At 43.1% G+C, this 20,457-nt stretch overlaps 1 protein-coding gene across 6 annotated transcripts in view; it reads left to right on the top strand.

The window, feature by feature from the left end:
* MTHFD1L (methylenetetrahydrofolate dehydrogenase (NADP+ dependent) 1 like) overlaps positions 1 to 20,457 on the top strand; it is a 233,869-nt gene that overhangs the window by 192,039 nt on the left and 21,373 nt on the right. The window lies entirely within an intron of this gene.

Here is a 20,457-nt window from a genome sequence, read left to right as displayed (position 1 = left end):
AGATAAGAAAGAGGAGTATCTAGTACAGCGGGACCCTCTGGGTGCGTCAGGGCCAGCTGGGGCCATGCTGGGGCTCTGAGTGGAGGAGGTGGCGTGGGAGCACTGATGCTTAGGCTCTGTCACATCCGTTTTTGGCATTTGTCCTGGCAAAGGCTGCATTTCTGATCTTTCAGAAAGCTGTGGGTACACTGTGCAGAAATGTGTTTTGCTTGCTTTGAAGGATGACCTACTGGCTGACAGCCAGCCAGAATTATTAATTCCATATCCATTTGCAGATTTTCAGTATGAGAGATGGCAATTAGCCGACAGAAACCCATTTAACCCCTGAGGTGGAGCTGTATGGTGAAGACTGTTATTTATGGGAGTCCGTGTAATTTGCCTCTGTGACAAGGGACAGCCATGGCTCAGGCGGGCCCATGCTGCCTTCCTTTTCCAGGACTCCTGCCCCTGCCCGAGTGGCTTGGCCTGGCCTGACCATGTGAGGCTTATGGACATGTGCACATCGGTCAGGGACCCTTGTGGTATGGACCAAGGGTTGTTTTTTACTGTTTTAACTTATTTGATAGCATCTCATCAGTATTACAGGCATGTGCCGCCACGCCAAGCTAATTTTTTGTGTGTTTTTAATAGAGACAGGGTTTCACCATATTGGGCAGGCTGGTCTTGAACTCACGACCTCAGGTAATCACCCTGTGTCGGCTTCCAAAGTGCTGGGATTACAGGCGTGAGCCACCGCACCCAGCCCACAAAGCTTCCAAAGTGCTGGGATTACAGGCGTGAGCCACCGCACCTGGCCCACAAAGCTTCTAAAGGAAGTGTGTTGGTTTTTTTAATCAAAGTTGAGGCAGCGCCTCAGTGAGGGGCAGGATGAAGCAGTGGTGAGTGTGCTGAAGGAGTCGGGCTCTCTGGGCCCAAAGTCCTGCCCTGGCCACAGACCAGCTCCCTTCCCCCCTGAGGTGGAATGATGTTCTCCAGGCCCTGTTAGCTCCAGGCTGCTACAGTTCTAAACTGGTGGTGGTTGTTGTTGTTGTTGTTGTTTTGAGATACAGTCTCTCTCTGTTTCTCAGGCTGGAGTGCAGTGGCATGATCTCGGCTCACTGCAACCTCCGCCTCCTGGGTTCAAGTGATTTTCCTGCCACCACGCACAGCTGATTTTTGTATTTGTAGAGACGGGCTTTGCCATGTTGGCCAGGCTGCTCTCGAACTCCTGACCTCAGATGATCCGCTCACCTCAGCTTCCCAAAGTGCTGGGATTACAGATGTGAGCCATCACACCTAGCCGTGATTGTGGTTTTCATAAAATTAGAATATAAAATTTGAAAATGTTATTTTTTGATGAGAAATGAGAACTACCAAAGGAGTAAAATGCTCTAAAAGCCATCAGGTCCTTCCCAAAGTATTGAGGCTCTGCTCTTACCATTTTGTTAAATAAGTTTTGTTCCTAACACTCTTTGTGATATGAAGTATTCTTGCTAATCAAGCTGCCTGAAGACTGGCGTTTCCCAGAGCAGTTTCGAAAATGCTGCATTTCCTACCCGCAGTCTGGAGGGTGGCTGTGCTGTCTGCACGGGGGGTCTGTGCTGCTCAGTTACAGGATGGTGAGGGAAGGCGCTAACTCGGTGTCTTACACCATGCACTAGGGAGTCGCCCGCTTCATTTACAAACGAGGTGATGCTTTCAGTGGGTTTTGGCTTTGCCTGGTTCCAGACCCAAACCCTTCCTGTAATGTAGAGCAGGTCCAAGAGAGACTTGAGCAAGGACACTGGGATTTAAGGGAAGGGCAGTGCAGGCCAAGGTCAGCAAGATGAACAGTACTGAATTTGTGGGAAGCAGCGCTGCCGGAAACGACTCAGTTAATGTTTACATAGTAAATAATTGCATTGCCTTGGGCTGGAATAGGGACGCCAGAAGGTATAGGACCATGTGGAATTTAGAAAAGGGAGCCCTGAAGAATGACATTTTATTGTTGTCACCAAGAGAGCCCAGGTGCTAGAGCTGTCTCCTTGTAAGTGCCTAACCCTCCCCCTTTTGATACACAATCCTCAGGCGAACAGAGATGATTCATTAGACCATTCTAGCTTAATGGACGCATCACTGTGCAGCCACGCAAATGCCTCATTTCTGATTCACTTGCTGAATATTTATTGAGGAGTGCTGGGTACTAGGCCATGAGAAAAACAAACAACAACCACAGAGGCCTGGACCTTGCGCTTGAGGAGTTCATGGCTAGAGAGGCACACAAGTTAAATATAGAGACAGCTGAAAGAGCCGATGTCTGGGACAGACGGGAGTGCCCTGCTCTCCTGGAGCCAGGGAGCAGACGCCACGGGGGGCTGGCAGTGATAGGGAAGTCAGGCCAGGAATGGGGTTACCTAAGCCGGATCATGTAGGACGAGAACAGACTCACCAGGTGTCGAGGGACAGGGAGGCAGCAGGTCTGCAGCGTGAAGGCAGGAGAGAACATTGCTAGAAGCCTTTACCATGGCCCCTGCATGGGGAGGAAACGGGAGATTTGGAGTGAGCTATGACACTGGGCAGGAAAGCAAGACCCGGGTCTTGTGAGGTCTTGAGCGTCAAGCTTAGGAGTCGGGACTTTATTCTGCAGGGTCTGGGGATTTTGAGTACAGCAATATCATAATGACGTTCACGTTTCAGAGAGATCATTCAGGCAGCAGTCTGGAAGGTGGAGTGGCAAGAGGAGAAATTAGTCATGAAGACCTCTTTAGAAGGTAGTAGGCAAGAAATACCCAGGGCCTAACCTGAGGTGGAGGCAGGAGGCGGGGATGAGAGCGATTACAGAGCTAGAATGAACTAAACGCAGTGAACAGGAGCGGGGAAGAGAATGCAGAAATGGCTCTCAGATTTCTGACTTGTTCCCCCAGTGACTGGGGTTGCCATTTATTTAGATGAGTGATAAAGAACTTAGAAACAATTTTAGGAGGAAGATAGTGGTGTTGGGAGCTCCCAAGACCATGATTTATTTATTACAGCACAAGGATACAAGCACAATTAGCAAAAGGAAACAGCATGTGGGGTCAAGACCAGGGGAGCTCAGGCGCAAGCTTCCAGAGTACTCTCCCCGCAGAGTCACACAAGATACACTTAATTCCTCCAGCATCGAACTATTCAACGACACCTGAAATATTGTCTGCAGGGGAGGCTTGTTAGAGCCTCAGTCCCCAAGGTTTTTATTGGGTAATGGTCACGTACCAAATTTCAGTCTCTCAGAACAAAAGCAAATGTTCAGCATAGACCGTTTTGTTTGCACAATTTAGGCACAGTGAGCCCCTCTTATAGTTAGAGGATAGTTGAAACCCTCCCACAATCCAAGTTCTCAGACTCAGGCCTGCTACATTATTTCTTTCCTACACGATAATGAATTTGGTTACTAACATGTTGGATCTGAAGCATTTGTTATAATTTACAGTGGAGACGTCCACTGCACAGTTTAGTATTGAGTCTAGGGTTCACTGTAGACATCTGTGCTGTCCATGAAAGTTTCTGGAGTCATTAGCTCTTCAAAGGGTCATTAAAACCAGGTCTTCTAGAGAGAGAGTCTAACCCTGTATTCCTTTAAACCACCATAGAGACCACCTAGTTCTTCACATTATAAAAATGAAAAAACTGAGTCCCCAGTGATGTGGCTTTGTTGCACATGTTTCTATTTCAAGTCTGTGACTCCTTCCATCATACCAGAGTGCCTCACAAAGTGACAAAGTCAGACACTGTTCATAAATGAACAAAATGGCATTTAGGCTATAAATCAGGCCCTTGTAAGTTTGGTTAATACAACTTATTTCCCAAAGATCCTGGTCCTCGGACCCTCAAAAGGAGAGCTGATCACATCAAGGCCTCTACCTGGAAGGAATTTCTAGGCAGCCTCTAAGTCAACTGTTCACGTTCAGTCCACCTTGATTTACAAAGAACAGTGAATCATTAAGACCTTTCTCTCCTCTTTGCTCTTGTGTCTGTTCAACACATTTTTATGTTAGCAGGCACTCTGTTTGCCACTAGGAATAAAAAGATAAATGGGACAAAGTCTTTGCCCTCAAGTTGCTTATATTCTAAAGCCAAGAAAGAGATAGATGAAGAACACATCTTATCTGTTAGGACTGTGTTGGGGACAGGAGTAGGCAGAGTAACCCTTTGGATATGGGAAATGAAAATAAATCAAACTCAAAACAAGTTTATTATTTGCTTGAAGCTCTGGTAAAAGATAAAGTGAAACCTGCAAACTGTAAAATGAAGTTGTTGCTACACATTTCTCCAGTTTTGGATTTCGGTCTTGGATGGCCTCTAACTTGGATGGAAGGAAGGGTACAAGACAGCCATATAGTCTGGGCGCGGTGGCTCACGCCTGTAATCCCAGCACTTTGGGAGGCCGAGGCGGGCGGATCATGAGGTCGGGAGATCGAGACCATCCTAGCTAACATGGTGAAACCCTGTCTCTACTCAAAAATACAAAAAATTAGCCAGGCATGGTGGCGGGCGCCTGTAGTCTGAGCTACTCGGGAGTCTGAGGCAGGAGAATGGCATGAACCCGGGAGGTGGAGCTTGCAGTGAGCCGAGATCATGCCACTGCACTCCAGCCTAGGTGACAGAGCAAGACTCTGTCTCAAAAAAAAAAAGACAGCCATATATATATACAGCTGTTGCTCTTTAAGATACTTCACTCAGCACGTGTGATTTGGCTTTGGTCTTTGGTGTTAACTTTGATACCTAAAGAACTGACCTTCCCTGATGCTCATTCCAGCCTTTTTAGGACTAGAGTGGATACATTTACATGTGTTTGCTGGCTGCTTTTCGTGCAGTCATACATCCCACCCATAATAATAATAGGCAACTTTGCAATATTCTGCATTGTCTTGGAGGATATCAACAAGTAGGTGTCAAGTCAAACTTAATGGTAGACTGTAAATTTTAAAACAAGTTACGGGTCATTTGTATAGTTTCTCTCTATATATATTAAAAGAAACAAAACTTTTCCTTCTTGAATCTTTATTCCTATCTCAGCTTCATTTATTGCCTCATTTGTCATCTAACCAGTCTTTGTTCTTTCAGCTTTCAAACATGATTAATTGACATTGTGCAGCATAGCACAGGGAAAAGGCTGAATATTTTGTATGATGAGTAATCTAGTTAAACGCCCATCTTTCTTTTCAACTTTACCAACAAATATGTCTTATGCAGATGTAAGGGCACTTTGCTTATTTCCCTGTTCAAAATTGTATGCTATTAGCCTAGCATAGCATGTTTCTTTTCCATTAAGCTAGCCAAAAATAATATTGACACATTCGTGGAGCCTTCCATCTGATACGATTGCAAACTTATGCAAATGTATTTGGACTGTTAAGGGAATGTAAGAATTAAATAATTAAACATCCAAATGTCAAGAATAGGAAAGGAACAAGTAACTGGCCTCATGTTGGAAGTTAATGAAGTGTTTGAAAATATACCTTTAAAATCAAAGACGTGAATTTCTTTCGGGTTTTTTTTTCAGATTTGAATAAAGCAGAGTATAATATTATAGTTGCTGCAGGAAGTTATGAGCATTTCCAGAAGTGCTTATTTTCAGCACATGCTACTTAGAATTTTTAAAGACATTCAGTGTATCTTTGCCATGAATCTTTCTACTGGGGCCAGGCCACTCCTGGATGAACTCACAGATTGAGAGCTTCTCAAAATGCAAAATCAAATTGTCTTTTAAAATATGCTATTTTAAATTTCTGGAGAATCGAAGCATGAAAATCGGCCAATACTTGGCAAAAATAGTCGATTTGAAGAGTTGTCTCTTTATAATCTCTGATTTCACTTATAGAGCTTGCTTCCAAAAAATGTATTGTGTATGTCATAAATCTAAAATGTTTTGCTTTTATGCCATTTTTAATTCCTGATAAATACTCTTGAAGCATTAAATTATTATTATTATTATTTGAGATGGAGTCACTCTGTCGCCCAGGCTGGAGTGCAGTGTTGTGATCTCGGCTCATTGCAGCCTTCGCCCCCTGGATTCAAGTGATTCTTCTGCCTCAGCCTCCCGAGTAGCTGGGATTACAGGTCCCTGCTACTGCATCCAGCTAATCTTTTGTATTTTTAGTAGAGACTGGGTTTCACCATCTTGGCCAGCCTGATCTTGAACTCCTGACCTTGTGATCCGCCTGCCTCAGCCTCCCAAACTGCTGGAATTATAGGCATGAGCCGCTGTGCCCAGCCAGTGTTAAATTATTTTTAACTTGTTAGAAATAATTGTCCCACAACTTACTAAAGATTGGTTTAATATTAACTATTGTTCCCAAAAAACTTAAAATATTCAACTAACTCATAGATTATAACTTTTCAAGGTAGCAAGTGTTTGCTAATCTTAAAATGTGTTACTATTCTGGTTTTTTGTTTGTTCGTTTGTTTGTTTTTGAGATGGAGTCTCCCTCTGTCGCCCAGGCTGGAGTGCAGTGGCGTGATCTTGGATCACTGCAACCTCTACCTCCTGGGTTCAAGTGATTCTCCTGCCTCAGCCTCCCCAAGTAGCTGGGACTACAAGCGCACCACTATGCCCAGCTAATTTGTTTGTATTTTTAGTAGAGATGAGGTTTCACCATGTTGGCCCGGCTGGTCTCGAACTCTTGACTTTAGGTGATCTGCCCGCCTCGGCCTTCCAAAGTGCTGGGATTACAGGTGTGAGCCACTGCACCTGGTCACTATTCTTAAATGACCTTCTGTACATCTCTGTAGTTTTGTGCCTGGTGATGACGTTTAATTTAGGAATATCTGGAATGCCACTCCAGTCTGACAGCTGGGGGCATGTTAGCAAAGGGGGCATTTTTCAAGTGAGTGGGTGATCATAGCGATGCTGACCATCTTTCCTATCCAAAGAGAAGGCCTGGCAGGGACTCAGGTCATCCTGACTCCCCTGCCCCAGGCTCCCTCTCACTGTTCCCCTGGCCTCTTCCTCTTCTCCAAACAATGGGGCCTTATGCTCGCTGTGTTTGTCAGAATTCTCTTGTGGTTGTGGCTGCAAGTAAGAGAAACTCAACTCGAGCTTATTCAAAAAGAGGGGATGGGTTGACCTAGATAACAGAAAAGTGCTAGGCCACATCTGGCCTTAGCCACAGCTGGATCCAGGCTTCTGGCATTTGTGCTCCGTTCCTCAGCCCTGCCCCCCTGGGAGTGAGGCCTTCCATTCACAATGTGCTCTGCTTCATACTCAAAACTCCCTTTCCAGAGGAAGAGGAACCTTTTCTCTCCCACCATCTGCACAGCAGTATTCAGGAATCCCCCGCCAGGCTCTCTTGGCCTCCTGTGCCCCATCCTAATCCACCACTGTGCCTAGCCAGGGGTGGCCATACATGCCCATCCTGTGCACAGGGCAGGATCACACCCACCTGCACCACTTGCAGTGGCTGCCGTGACCACGAAACCAGGACAGGAGTGCTGATCAAGCCAGACGCCAGGGGCCACTGCTCAGACCATACCTGGCCTGTAGAGTGGAAGAACCAAATGTCTCCCACAGGCAAAAACTACTCTTCAGTTCCTTTAATTGCAGGTGTATGTTGGAGTCCATGAAATACAAAGTTATTTAGAAGCATAACTAAATTTATAGTAGCTCCTTCTCATTATGTATTTTCATGTTGATAGGATTCTGCCCGCATGGGAATTAATTTTCTTCATCAAAAGTGGTCACCATACTCACAAACGCTGAACAGCTTTGGGCTTTTAAAAACAATGTTTTGGCCTTAAAAGAGCCACAGGAGGCCGGGTGCAGTGGCTCACGCCTGTAATCCCAGCACTTTGTGAGGCCAAGGTGGGCAGATCACAAGGTCAGGAGATCGAGACTATCCTGGCTAACACCATGAAACCCTGTCTCTACTAAAAATACAAAAAAATTAGCCTGGCATGGTGGCAGGTACCTGTAGTCCCAGCTACTCAGGAGGTTGAGGCAGAAGAATGGTGTGAACGCGGGAGGCAGAGGATGAAAGTGAGCTGAGATCACGCCACTGCACTCCAGCCTGGGTGACAGAGCAAGACTCCATCTCAAAAAAAAAAAAAAAAAAAGAACCACAAGAAAAGTGCCCTTTAGTCTATTGTTTGTTCTTCCAAAGAGCCATCCTTTCCCTGATGCTTTAGAAACCCCCAACCTGGCCGGGCGCGGTGGCTCAAGCCTGTAATCCCAGCACTTTGGGAGGCCAAGACGGGCGGATCACGAGGTCAGGAGATCGAGACCAGCCTGGCTAACATGGTGAAACCCCGTCTCTACTAAAAAATACAAAAAAACTAGCCAGGCGAGGTGGCGGGCGCCTGTAGTCCCAGCTACTCGGGAGGCTGAGGCAGGAGAATGGCCTGAACCCGGGAGGCGGAGCTTGCAGTGAGCTGAGATCCGGCCACTGCACTCCAGCCTGGGCCACAGAGCCAGACTCCCTCTCAAAAAAAAAAAAAAAAAAGAAACCCCCAACCTGCATCCTGTCAAGGATAAGCTGTCATCTTATTCCCACAAATTCCTAGAGTTATTCATCATGTTCCTTTCATATTCAGCTCATTAAAGCAGTTTGTAGGTCTCTGTAGTCCATATTAGTAAGTGTAAAAATGTATCAATTTGATTTTTCTTTTCTTTTTTTTTTTTTTTTGAGACAGAGTCTCGCTCTATAGCCCAGGCTGGAGTATAGCGTTGTGATCATGGCTCACTGCAACCTCTACCTCCTGGGTTTAAGGGATTCTCCTGCCTCAGCCTCCTGAGTAGCTGTGATTATAGGCATGCACCACCACGCCTGGCTAATTTTTGTATTTTTAGTAGAAACGGGGTTTCATCATGTTGGTCAGGCTGGTCTTGAACTCCTGACCTCATGAGCCACCGCTCCCGGCCATCAATTTGATTATTATAAAATCAGGTTATATTAGTTTGACCAGTTAAAAACATCATAGATTATTTAATCTTTATATTTATTTATTTATTTATTTATTTATTTATTGAGACAGAGTCTGGCTCTGTTACCCAGGCCGGAGTACAGTGGTGCAATCTCAGCTCACTGCAGCTTCCACCTCCCACGTTCAAGCAATTCTTGCGCCTCAGCCTCCTGCATAGTTGGGATTCCAGGTGTGCGCCACCACACCCAGATAATTTTTGTATTTTTAGTAGAGACTGGGCTTCATCATGTTGGCCAGGCTGGTCTCGAACTCCTGGCCTCAAGTGATCCACGTGCCTTGGCTTCCCAAAGTGCTAGGATTACAGGCATGAGCCACTGTGGCCAGCTAATCGTTTTTTTAAATTGCAATTTGTGTTCCGTTCATGAGTAGTAGGTGCCAGAAACAAGACTGTGTGTTGAAGATAAATGTAGATGGGTAACCATGTATACAAATGTGTATCTCCTCTACCCAGAGAGTGACGTTTCTCCACCCCAGTGACCCTGCCCCACTGTATGGTTCATTCTTCTCCAGGAATTGAAACATGGTGGCAGCCCGCCAGCTTGGCATTGCCATTAATTCTTACTTTCTTCCCCTGCCGATGTCATGGGGACACCAGCCCAATGAACTCTGGTGTGTCTCACGCATTGCATGTGGACTCTGGTGCATGTAAACAGAGGGTGGTTATTCTTGATTGCACATTTGTGATTTTTAGTGAGGCTCTAAGGGAAAAGCAAGAGGACTTGAAAGTAGCATTTGAATAACAAATTTATTCTCAGGCACGGCTACATGAAACAGATGAGTAATGCCAAACAGATAACACAATTCTGATTCACGCCATTGGCAATGGAGGAGACTTCTGGGTAAACAAAGCAAAGTAACAGCTAGAATGCAGATCTGATCACAGCAGTGTGTTTTGATTCAGTCTAAAGATAACAAAGAAAAGTTTCTGCTGGTCCTATCTGTAGCAACAAGGGCATGCCCGCCTGACCACACTGCAGTGGAATAGCCACATTGTGATTTTGTGGGCCTGAAGCCTTTTGTCTGGTGACCCATTAAGAGGAACTTGAGCCAAGATCTTATCAGTGATGGAGATGGAGACACCTCAGGATTTTCCAGTATCGTTTTTCACGTTTTGTTCTTGGACATAGTTAATAACGCTGCCAGATCTTTCAAATGCTGAGGCATTTCCTCATAGCTCCAAGTAGCTGCTGTGGGTCAGATTCTGCTTGAACCGAGGGTTCAATTACAACGTCCATATGCTTTCCAGCCGACTCTCTGACCTTTGTTCTTTTTTTCAGTACTTTTTCAGGCTTTTAATGTTTCCATCCACTAATCTCAGGAGACTCTGTAAATATTCTGAGTATACATAGACCAGTTACTTTTCAAAGGCTAATTTATTAGAAACTTCTTGATATGAATTGCATAAGTTTTTTAACTTAAAAATCATTTACTTATAACTTAAGACAGTTAAACTTGAGAGTATTTGAAAGCTAGTAAATTTCAGTGCTTTCTTCGGTAGGCACGAACTTTATCATTTTTCTGACATTCAGCACAGTCAGCAATGACATATTCATTGGAGGACTCATCAATATCCCAAAAATAGTAGCAGTACTCGTGTACAGCCTGACTTCTTTTGAACTTGGCTCAATTTCTTGGAAGCATTGATCATGGGATCCCACTTTGATTCCTTTTCTATAGATTAGTGCCAGTTTGCCCGGTTTCATTACATTTTTGGAAAGAGCTAAAACTATGGTATCATTTTATGGCAGTCCTCACATCAATCACAATTTGGAGCAGTCTTGGTGAAAGATGAGGAATTCAGACTGGGAGCCTGGGGAAAGCAGGTCCAGGGGGCAAGAGGGATGGAATGCAGTGGGTACTTTTTTTATATCATAAGTGCAGCCACCGCAACCTCATGATTTTTTAACCACGACTTCATTCGAAAGTGACCACAGTCATAAGGCCCAAAACTATCTTCTCTCTCTCTCTCTCTCTCTCTCTCTGTGTCTCTCATAGGGAGCCCCTAATCCTCCAGGTTGTACAGCCAGGAAGGGTAAGGGATTGTCAAAAACAAGTGAGGTACCCTCTTGATAGCTCAGTGGGCCAGAGGACCTCTGGATGCTGTCTGATCATGGCAAAAAGTAAATACAGAATCCATAGAGTGAATTTCCTCTTCACCCCTCCTTACCCTTGACCAATTTTCTGACTGTGTTATTTTCTTATTGCAGTCCTCCCTGCTGGATATACTTTGACTTTCATCAGAAGAAAGTGCTCCCATTGCATTATTAGCTAAACCATGTTGCTGTGGCAACGCTCCTTCTTCCCGCTTGCCTTGGTATTTCTGTAGTTATCATCAGGTGTCCTTGGTTCTGTTTAGCAGCCTGTCCACGGATCACTTCCCTGGTGGGAGCTCTCTGGTGACCCTCATCTCAGAGCTCAGCGGTACCTTTGGGGCTACTTGCCAGACAGCTCCAGGTGACAGAGGGCCAGGTCCAAGTGCTCGATCACCCCAGCCACCATTTCAGAGTTCTCAGGTTATAGATCCCTCAACAAATCCCAGTGAGACACCGAACATGCCATAGAAGCTATGTGTTTCTATTTCAGCACACAGTAAAATGCTACCTCTTAGACGTCAATGAGTACGTGCTGCCTTTATGTTGACGCAGAGGACCTGTGTTGACTCTGCATCAGCAAGGTGTCTTTTTTTTAAGCTTCGATTGACACATACCACCTCTGGCCCAAGTGGACCACACAGTTATGCATGCCCTTTGGTGCAAGATACATCACGTCTCCAAGAACTCGGTTGTTTTTCTGATCATGGAGAATTAGATTCCGCATATAACTTCTATTTAGGATCTGCAAATTAGATTTTATAAATTATGTTTGGCAAATGATAATCCACAAAGTAGATTCTAAGTTAAAATACTATGAAGTACTATAATTTATGTTTAAATAACTTTCAACCTGAGAGTTGCTCTCCGTTAGAAGTCCCCAAAAATACTGAAACCACACCAGGTTGATATCTGACCTTCCACTTTTGGAAAATGTATAAATCTACTCTAGATTCAGACACCATCACCGACCAGCCTCTCTCTTTCAGTTGCCATCTGCACTTTACTGTTTAGTTTTTGTTGTCTTTAGGGAAAGTTGTAAAATACCCACATTCTTCTCAAGTTCTTCAAGCCTTTTGGTTTTTAGTAAACGCTTTTGTGACCTTGTCTTTGAGAACACAGGTCAACAAACATTTCTTTAATGGACTAGATAGTAGATATATCAGGCCTTGCAGACCACACGGTCTCTGTCCTAACCACTCAACTCTGCCGTTATAGTACAAAGACATAATACTCAATATATAAATGAATGACCCTGTGGCTGTGTTCCACTAAAACTTCATAAAAATAAGCAGCTCGCCAGATTTGCTGTGTGGGTCTTCGTTTGCCAACCCCTGATCTAGAAGAAAAGAGTTTTGTGTAATGTTTCGGTAATAAAATAAACACACAAAACCATCTCAGGAATCCCTAACCTTTTCCTCATTGGGAACGATTTTCCCAGTATCCCCAAGTACTGGTGGGAATCAGATGAATAGCGCCAGGCATGCCATTCCCTAAAGCAGATAGCCAACCCTCTTTCTTTCCCTGTGGAAATCCCCTCTGCCTACAGGGAGGAGAAGCAACTAGTTTGGAAGCTGCCAGCCAGTCCATTTATTTAGGAAATTCTAAGCCCTGCTCCAGGTCACTTTGCATCAACTCTAAAATACAGCAGCAAATGAAATAAATGTTGTTTGTAATCCTACCAAGTCTAGTAGGTGTATGTGCTTGAGGTTAAACTTTTGTGTAAGCTCCAGACTTACTTTAAGTTTATAGAAAATTACATCGCAATTGGTACAATGGTTGTGGGGGGTGGAGATAGAAAGAAGGAGAAGAAGTGAAAGTGAAATTTGGGTCAAAATTGGATACCACCCTAATAAGCCGGGATATAAGGGGTGCTGCAGAACTGTTTCCTGTTATAAAGTGCATCTACATTGATCGTTTGTGTTTTATGTACTTTTAAAATAAGGCTTTGTTGGCTTGATTTCTGTGAGAAAAATAACTAATGGGCTGATTGTACCGCTCTACTTCAACATGCAAGAGAATTGCTCAGACGCTTGTCAGATGCCTAAACCACATACTTACTTGAGAATGTGCCATCATAGGAAGCTTTCATTCACCAGGGTCACTGAGAGGGCAGCACAGGGAAGCACGTTGAACTTCAGATGGTTCTGGCCACTTGTGTCGGTAGCAAAGCAAGGAAATAAGGAGCTGACTTGCCCAAAAATTAAAAGTTCAGAGACAACGGACTTGGTTTGTTTGGAAAAGGCAGATAACGGAGCAGTAACTAAAGAATCCTCTTTTTTTTATTATTATTGTTGTTGCTCAATTTATAAACCTAAATAGAAAATGTGTGTTGCCTTATTTCCTGTTCTTTTCTACAGATAGCTTTCTTTTGAAACACTGTAAATATTAAGTGATATTTTAAGTACAGAATTTTTTATGGCCCCTTTTAAAGACTGCAAACCTTTTCATACCAAAAAAAAATGATTTTTCCTGTATTTATTTTAGACATTAGTAAATGAATGAAATTTTGGCTCTAGGTTTAGAAAGCAATTTCATTTTAAGCTCATTGTACTATGTCATTGGACTTTATTTATTAATTTTATTCTTGAAGTACTTAGCTGAAAATTGAATTCTGTCATTATATGTAATCATAATGCTTCTCATAACATTATACTTTAATTAGATACAGTTGAATAATAACCTAAAAAAATCTTCATAGCCTATAAAATTCACACTTATAAGACAGTATTATCTCACCCATTGATACATAGTGTTATGTTAAAAGTACACATCATGGCCAAGCGCGGTGCCTCACCCCTGTAATCCCAGTACTTTGGGAGGCCGAGGTGGCAGATCACTTGAGTCCAGGAGCTCGACACCAGCATGAGCTATATAGTGAAACCCCATCTCCACCAAAAATGCAAAACTTAGCCAGGCATGATGGCGCATATCTGTAATCCCAGCAACTTGGGAGGCTGAGGCAGGTGGATCACTTGAACCCAGGAGACAGAGGTTGCAGTGAATGGAGGTTGCAGTGAGCAGAGATTGTGACTCCTCTGCACTCCAGCCTGGATGACAGAGAGATACTCTGTCTCCAAAAAAAAAAAAAAGAGTACCAATGTTGTCTCACCCATTGAAATATAATGTTACGTTAAAAGCACACTGCATTCTAGAGGAGGTAGAGTAACAGGGCCTTGCTTTACCCTCCCACTTGAAACAAGTAAAAAACTGGACAAAGTATATGAAAAATACATCACTCAGAGCATTGGACACCAGGCAGCAAAAAACAGTGGCCCTGAGAAATTGGGAACAAAAAAGTGAGTCCTGTAATTGTCCTTATCTAGAAGAAGTTTCCGGGCTACTGTGTAGACAGAAGGAACCCAGGAGAAAGGCTCAACTGTCTCCCTGAGTTGAAGACAGAGCTGGGAATACATCAAGGGAAACCAAGGCAGTTAGTTTGCAGAGGTGGAGGACCGGAGAGGAGAGAACTGCATAGAGAGAGAGCTTTGCAGATGTACAGAGTCCTCCTTGAGTATGCAAGTGCACACTGATCAAAGTGTGTACATGAGAAAACTACCCATCACCAGAGAAAGGATCAACCGAAAGAATGAGGGGAACAGTGCCTGCCTCCCACACAATAGCCAAGAAGAGGTGCCTGTTTCCGACAGCTAGAGTGAAAACCTCTGAATGCAGGGGCACTGGTTAGAACACTAAGAAGGGTCTTGCCAGACATCCAATCCAAAATTAGCAAGCATGCAAAGATCTAGGAAAATTCCACCTAAAATGAGAGAAGTCCATCAAAACTAACCCATTACACAGATGATAGAATTTGTAGACATGGACATTAAAATAGTTGTTGCGACTGTAGTTTATATGTTTAAGAAACTAGAAGAAGGATTTAACATACTAAATAGAGACAAAAAAAAGATGTAACAAAGACATAAACTGAAAAGGTGAAAACTGCAGTGCCTGAAATGATAAAAATACTCTTAATTAATGGCAGATTAGACATGGCAAAAGAAAAGCCTAGTTAACTTAAAGATATGCAGTAGAAACTACCTGAAATGAAACAGAAAAAGGCTGAAAAGAATCCAGAGAGCACCACTGAGCTTTGGGATCATTTGAAGTAGCCAAAAGTACGTAAAACTAGAGTCCCGCAGGAGTGGAAAAAAGGAACCGGAAAATATTTGAAGAAATAATGGGCAAAACGTTTTCAAATTTGATAGAGACTACAAACTCGTCCATTCAGAAAATGAGAAAATCATTTTAAAAAGAGAAGATCAATGACACATTATGTAGAGAAGAACAAAGATAAATTGGCTGCTGATTTCTCATTGGAAACAACACACACTAGAAGGCGGTGGGTCAATAGTTTTAAAGCAGTGAAAGAAAATTCACGGCCTACAGTTTTTTACCTAGTTAAAATATCTTTCCAAAACAAAGCTGAAATAAAGACTATCTTAGACAAGTAAAAACTGAAAAAATTCATCACTAGCTCACCTGAAGTACAAAAAATGTTACAGAAAGCCTGCTGGCAGAAAGAAAACGACACCAGTTGGAAATCTGAAACTACCCAAAGGAATGAGGAACCCCAAAAATAGTAACCACATGGATAGAAAGACTTGTTCTTACTGTTTATCTTAAAAGCTATTACTGTATACAGTAATTACTGCATAAGCAAAAATAATAGAAATGTAGTATAGCGTTTATAACATGTAGAAGCTAAGTATATGGCAATAATAACAGAAAGTGTAAGAGGAGAGAAATGGAAGCATGCTTTTGTAAAATTCTTAGATTCTGTGTGAAGTGGTATAACTATATGTGATGTAGTAGTATAATTACATGTGAAGGTAGACTGTGCAAAGTGAAATGTATATACAGCCATGTGCTGCATAATGACGTTTTGGTCAAAAACAAACCGTGTATACAACAGCAGTTCCATCAGATTATAATACTGTATGTTTTACTGTACCCTTTCTATTGTATGTTTAGATGTGTAAATACTTACCATTCTGTTACATCCAACTACAGTATTCAGAACAATAACATGCTCTGCAGGCTTGTAGCCCAGGTGCAATAGGCTGTACCGTACGGCCTAGGTGTGTAGGAGGCTATACCATCTAGGTTTGCAAATACACTCTATGATGTTCGCACAGTGACAGAATCACCCAATGATGCATTTCTCAGAATGTACCCCTGTCTTTAAGCAACACAGGACTGTGCTATAAATATAAGGTAACCATTTCAGTCATTCAGCAAAGTTATAGTTAAGAATTTTAACCTTGTTATAGTTCACAAAGTTAATATATAGTTATCTACAAAGTAGATAAAATGAAATCATTAAAAATAATCCAAAGAAAGCAGAAAAGGGGAAAAGGAACAAAGACCAGATAGGACAAGAAGAAAAAGAATAGCAAAATAGTAGATTTAAACTCAACTGTGTCGATAATCACACTATAAATACTCTAAATACACTAAAATGCAAGAATATCAGATTGGCTAAAAGTGCAAGAGCCAACTATTATTGTCAACAAGAAACCCGTTTAAATATAAAGACATAAGTAGGTTAAAGGTAAAAGGATGGAAAAGTGCTAATACTAATCAAAAGAAAATTGGATTGGTATATCAATATCAAAGTAGAACTAGAGCAAAGAGTAGTACCAAGGATATAAAAGAGGGTTGTTTCATTATGACAAAGGGGCCATTTCATGTACAGGACATAGCAGTTCTAAGTGTTTAAGCATATAATAACAGAGCATTGGCCGGGCGCGGTAGCTCAAGCCTGTAATCCCAGCACTTTGGGAGGCCGAGACGGGCGGATCACGAGGTCAGGAGATCGAGACCATCCTGGCTAACACGGTGAAACCCCGTCTCTACTAAAAAATACAAAAAACTAGCCGGGCGCGGTGGCGGGCGCCTGTAGTCCCAGCTACTCGGGAGGCTGAGGCAGGAGAATGGCGTGAACCCGGGAGGCGGAGCTTGCAGTGAGCTGAGATCGGGCCACTGCACTCCAGCCTGGGTGACAGAACGAGACTCCGTCTCAAAAAAAAAAAATAAAAAATAAAAATAACAGAGCATCAACATAAAAGAAGAAAAAAAAAAGATAAAATTGCAGGGAAAAATAGAAAATCCACAAATATAGTCGGAATTTTTTAAACCCCTCTCAGAACAAGTAGAGTAAAAATCAATAAGGATTTCGAAGACTTCAGCAATGCTACAGTTCATCTTGACTCCCCCCAACAACAGCAGATTACACGTTTTTTTTCAAATGTACACAGAACATTTGCCAAAATAGACCATATTCTGAGTCACAAAATGTCTTAATAAACTTGTAAGGGTTCAAATCATACAAAATATGTTCTCTAACCACAGTGGGATTAAATTAGAAATCAACACTGAAAGACATCTGGAAACACTCCAAATATTTGGAAATAAGCTACAGAGTGGGAGAAAATATTTGCAAGTTATCTATTTGATATAAGGATTTGTATATGGAATATTAAAACTCAAAACTCAATGAGAAAATAACCCTTTTAAAAGATGACTGAAAGATTTGAACACACATTTCACCCAAGAAAATACATGAAAATATGCTTACCATCACAGGCATTAGGGAAATGGAAATTTAAACCACAGTGAATACCACTACACAGCTATTAGAATGTCTACGATTAAAAAGATTGACCAGCTGAGCGTAGTGGCTCATGCCTGTAATCCCAACACTTTGGCAGGCAGAGGCAGGAGGATCGCTTGAGCCCAGCCTGGGCAACACAGGGAGACTCTGTGTCTACGAAAAAAGGAAAAGAAAATGAGCCAGTTGTGGTGGCCTGTAGTCCTAGCTGCTCACTCGGGAGGATGAGGTGGGAGGATTGCTTGAGCCTGGGAGGTCAAGGCTGTAGTAAGCTGTGATTGCACCACTGCACTCCAGCCAGCAAGACAGAGCAAGACCCTGTCCCAAAGGAAAAAAAAGATTGGGCCCGGCGCGGTGGCTCACGGCTGTAATCACAGCACTTTGGGAGGCTGAAGCAGGTGGATCACTTGAGGTCAGGAGTTCAAGACCAGTCTGGGCAACATGGTGAAACCCCAACTCTACTAAAAATACAAAAAATTAATCGAGCGTGGTGGCACAGGCCTGTAATCCCAGCTACTCGGGAGGCTGAGGTCCGAGAATTGCTTGAACCTAGGAAACAGAGGTTGCAGTAAGCCAAGATTGTACCACTGCACTCCAGCCTGGGTGACAGAGTGATACTCTGTCTCAAAAAAAAAAAAAAAAAAGCCTGACCATACCAATTGTTGGCAAGGATGTGGAATAACTGGAACCCTCATACAGTGCTGGTAGGAATATATAACAGCACCACCCCCTTGGAAAACAATTTGGGGTCATTTCTTAAAAAGTTAAAGTGTACCTGCCCTATAGTCAAGACATTCTATTTCTAAATATTTACCCAAGAGAAATGCAGTGTATGTCCATATAAAGATCCGTGCATGAATGTTCATAGCAGCTTTTTTGTAATAACATACAGTAAGCTTTACACTTTGACATGTACAGTTTATTGAATGTCATTTGCCTCAATAAAAGTGTTAAATAATACAATTTTATCCAAAATAAAGTTGTGAAAAGTAGAAAAATGAGGAAAAAGTTTCAAACATTAGAGAGTCAGTCCAGGAGACCTAACATCTAAATAATGGGAATTCCAATAAGACAGAAGAAACCAGAAGGGAAGAAATTATCAGAGAAATAATCCTCAGCCTTCCGCCCGAAATTTTCTCTCTTAGAACTGAAGGACTCCCAAATCAAAAGGGTCAGCAAAGTAAATATACAGACTCACACCAACGCACTTCATCATAATAGTAAAAAGAACAGTAGAGTCAAAAAGAGGACATTAAAAGCTTTCAAAGGTGGGGAAAAAGAAACATGCAAATGAGCTGGAACCCGAATGGCATCAGACTTTGCAACAGTAATACTGGGCTGTGTGTGGTGACTCACGCCTGTAATGCCAGCACTTTGGGAGGCCAAGGCAGGTGGATCACCTGAGGTCAGGAGTTCAAGACCAGCCTGGTCAACCTGATGAAACCCCATCTCTATTAATAGTACAAAAATAGCTTATTTCTTAAAAGTCAGCAAGGGGGATGGTTTTTCTCTTGGGCTGGTGGCACACGCCTGTAATCCTAGCTACTCGAGAAGCTGAGGCATGAGAATTGCTTGAACTTGGGAGGTAGAGGTTGCAGTGAGCCAAGATCGTGCCACTATACTCCAGCCTGGGTGGCAGAGTGAAACTGTGCCTCAAAAGAAAAAAAACAGTAAAAGTTATCAAAAAACAAAACAGGAATACTGGAGGCTAGATTACAATGGAGCAATATCTTCAAAATTCAAGGAAAAGAATATACCCAGCTAAACCATTCATAAAGTGTGATAAGAATAATGACAAAACCAGACATTTTAGAAAAATCTACCCCCAGCGCCCTTTTTCTCAAGAAGCCACTAGAGGAGTATTTCACTCAAATGAGCAAGCAGAGGCAGGAGGATTGCTTGAGCCCAGCCTGGGCAACATACGAAGACCCCATGTCTACAAAAAAATAAAAAGAAGAAAATTAGATGGGTGTGGTGGCCTGTAGTCCTAGCCACTCACTCGGGAGGATGAGGTAGGAGGATTGCAAGTTAATGAGCAAGTAAACCACGGAAGAATATTGATTTTCTCTTTTCTCTGCTGCATAACAAATGAGACACATTTAGTGGCTTAAAACAACTCACATGTATTATCTTCCATTTCTCTGGGTCAGCTTAGCTGGGTTCTCTGCTTCAGACTGTGAAAATTGTGTCATCTGAGGGCTGGGTTCCTCATCAAAGCTCATCTGGCAGAATTCCATTCCTTGGAGTTGTAGGACTGAGGGCCCAGCTTTTTGCTGACTGTCAGCTGGAGGCCACACCCAGGTCCCAGAGGCCATGTGGGTTTTTGCCATGAGACCTTCTGCTTCGTCCGCTGGCAACATGGCAGCTTATTTCTTGAAAGCCAGCAAGGGGGGTGGGTTTTCTCCAGAATCTGCTAAGATGGAGTGTGTCCCATCACTTGTGCCATATTCCGCTGGTGAGAAGCAAGTCACAGGTCTCACCTGCACGCAGGGAGGGACTCACTGGGAGTCACCACCACAGTGTGGCTCCAGGAATGGAAACTACCACAGTGCAGAGGTGCAGGGAATCCCCAGGACTATGGTCAAGAAAGAGCCCCCTAAACGTTTTGTTCAGTAGGCCTGCGGGACACAGGGTGCCAGGAGGATGGCTCCGTGAAAGACTGAGCCTGTAAGTGAACATACTGAAAGCTGACTTACGGTTCAGCCAGTGTGGGGGTATGTGATTGACAGCTCCATAGAAAGCTGAGCAAACAAAGATACAAGACTCCAGCAGAAACAAGCTGCAGAACAGGAGTGTAATCAATAAATCAGATGGCCTTGCTGTGAACGGTTACATAGC

This window comes from Chlorocebus sabaeus, chromosome 13 (assembly GCF_047675955.1).
Source record: "Chlorocebus sabaeus isolate Y175 chromosome 13, mChlSab1.0.hap1, whole genome shotgun sequence".
NCBI classification, from domain to species: Eukaryota; Metazoa; Chordata; class Mammalia; order Primates; family Cercopithecidae; genus Chlorocebus; species Chlorocebus sabaeus.
This window is presented reverse-complemented; position numbering and strand designations above follow the sequence as displayed.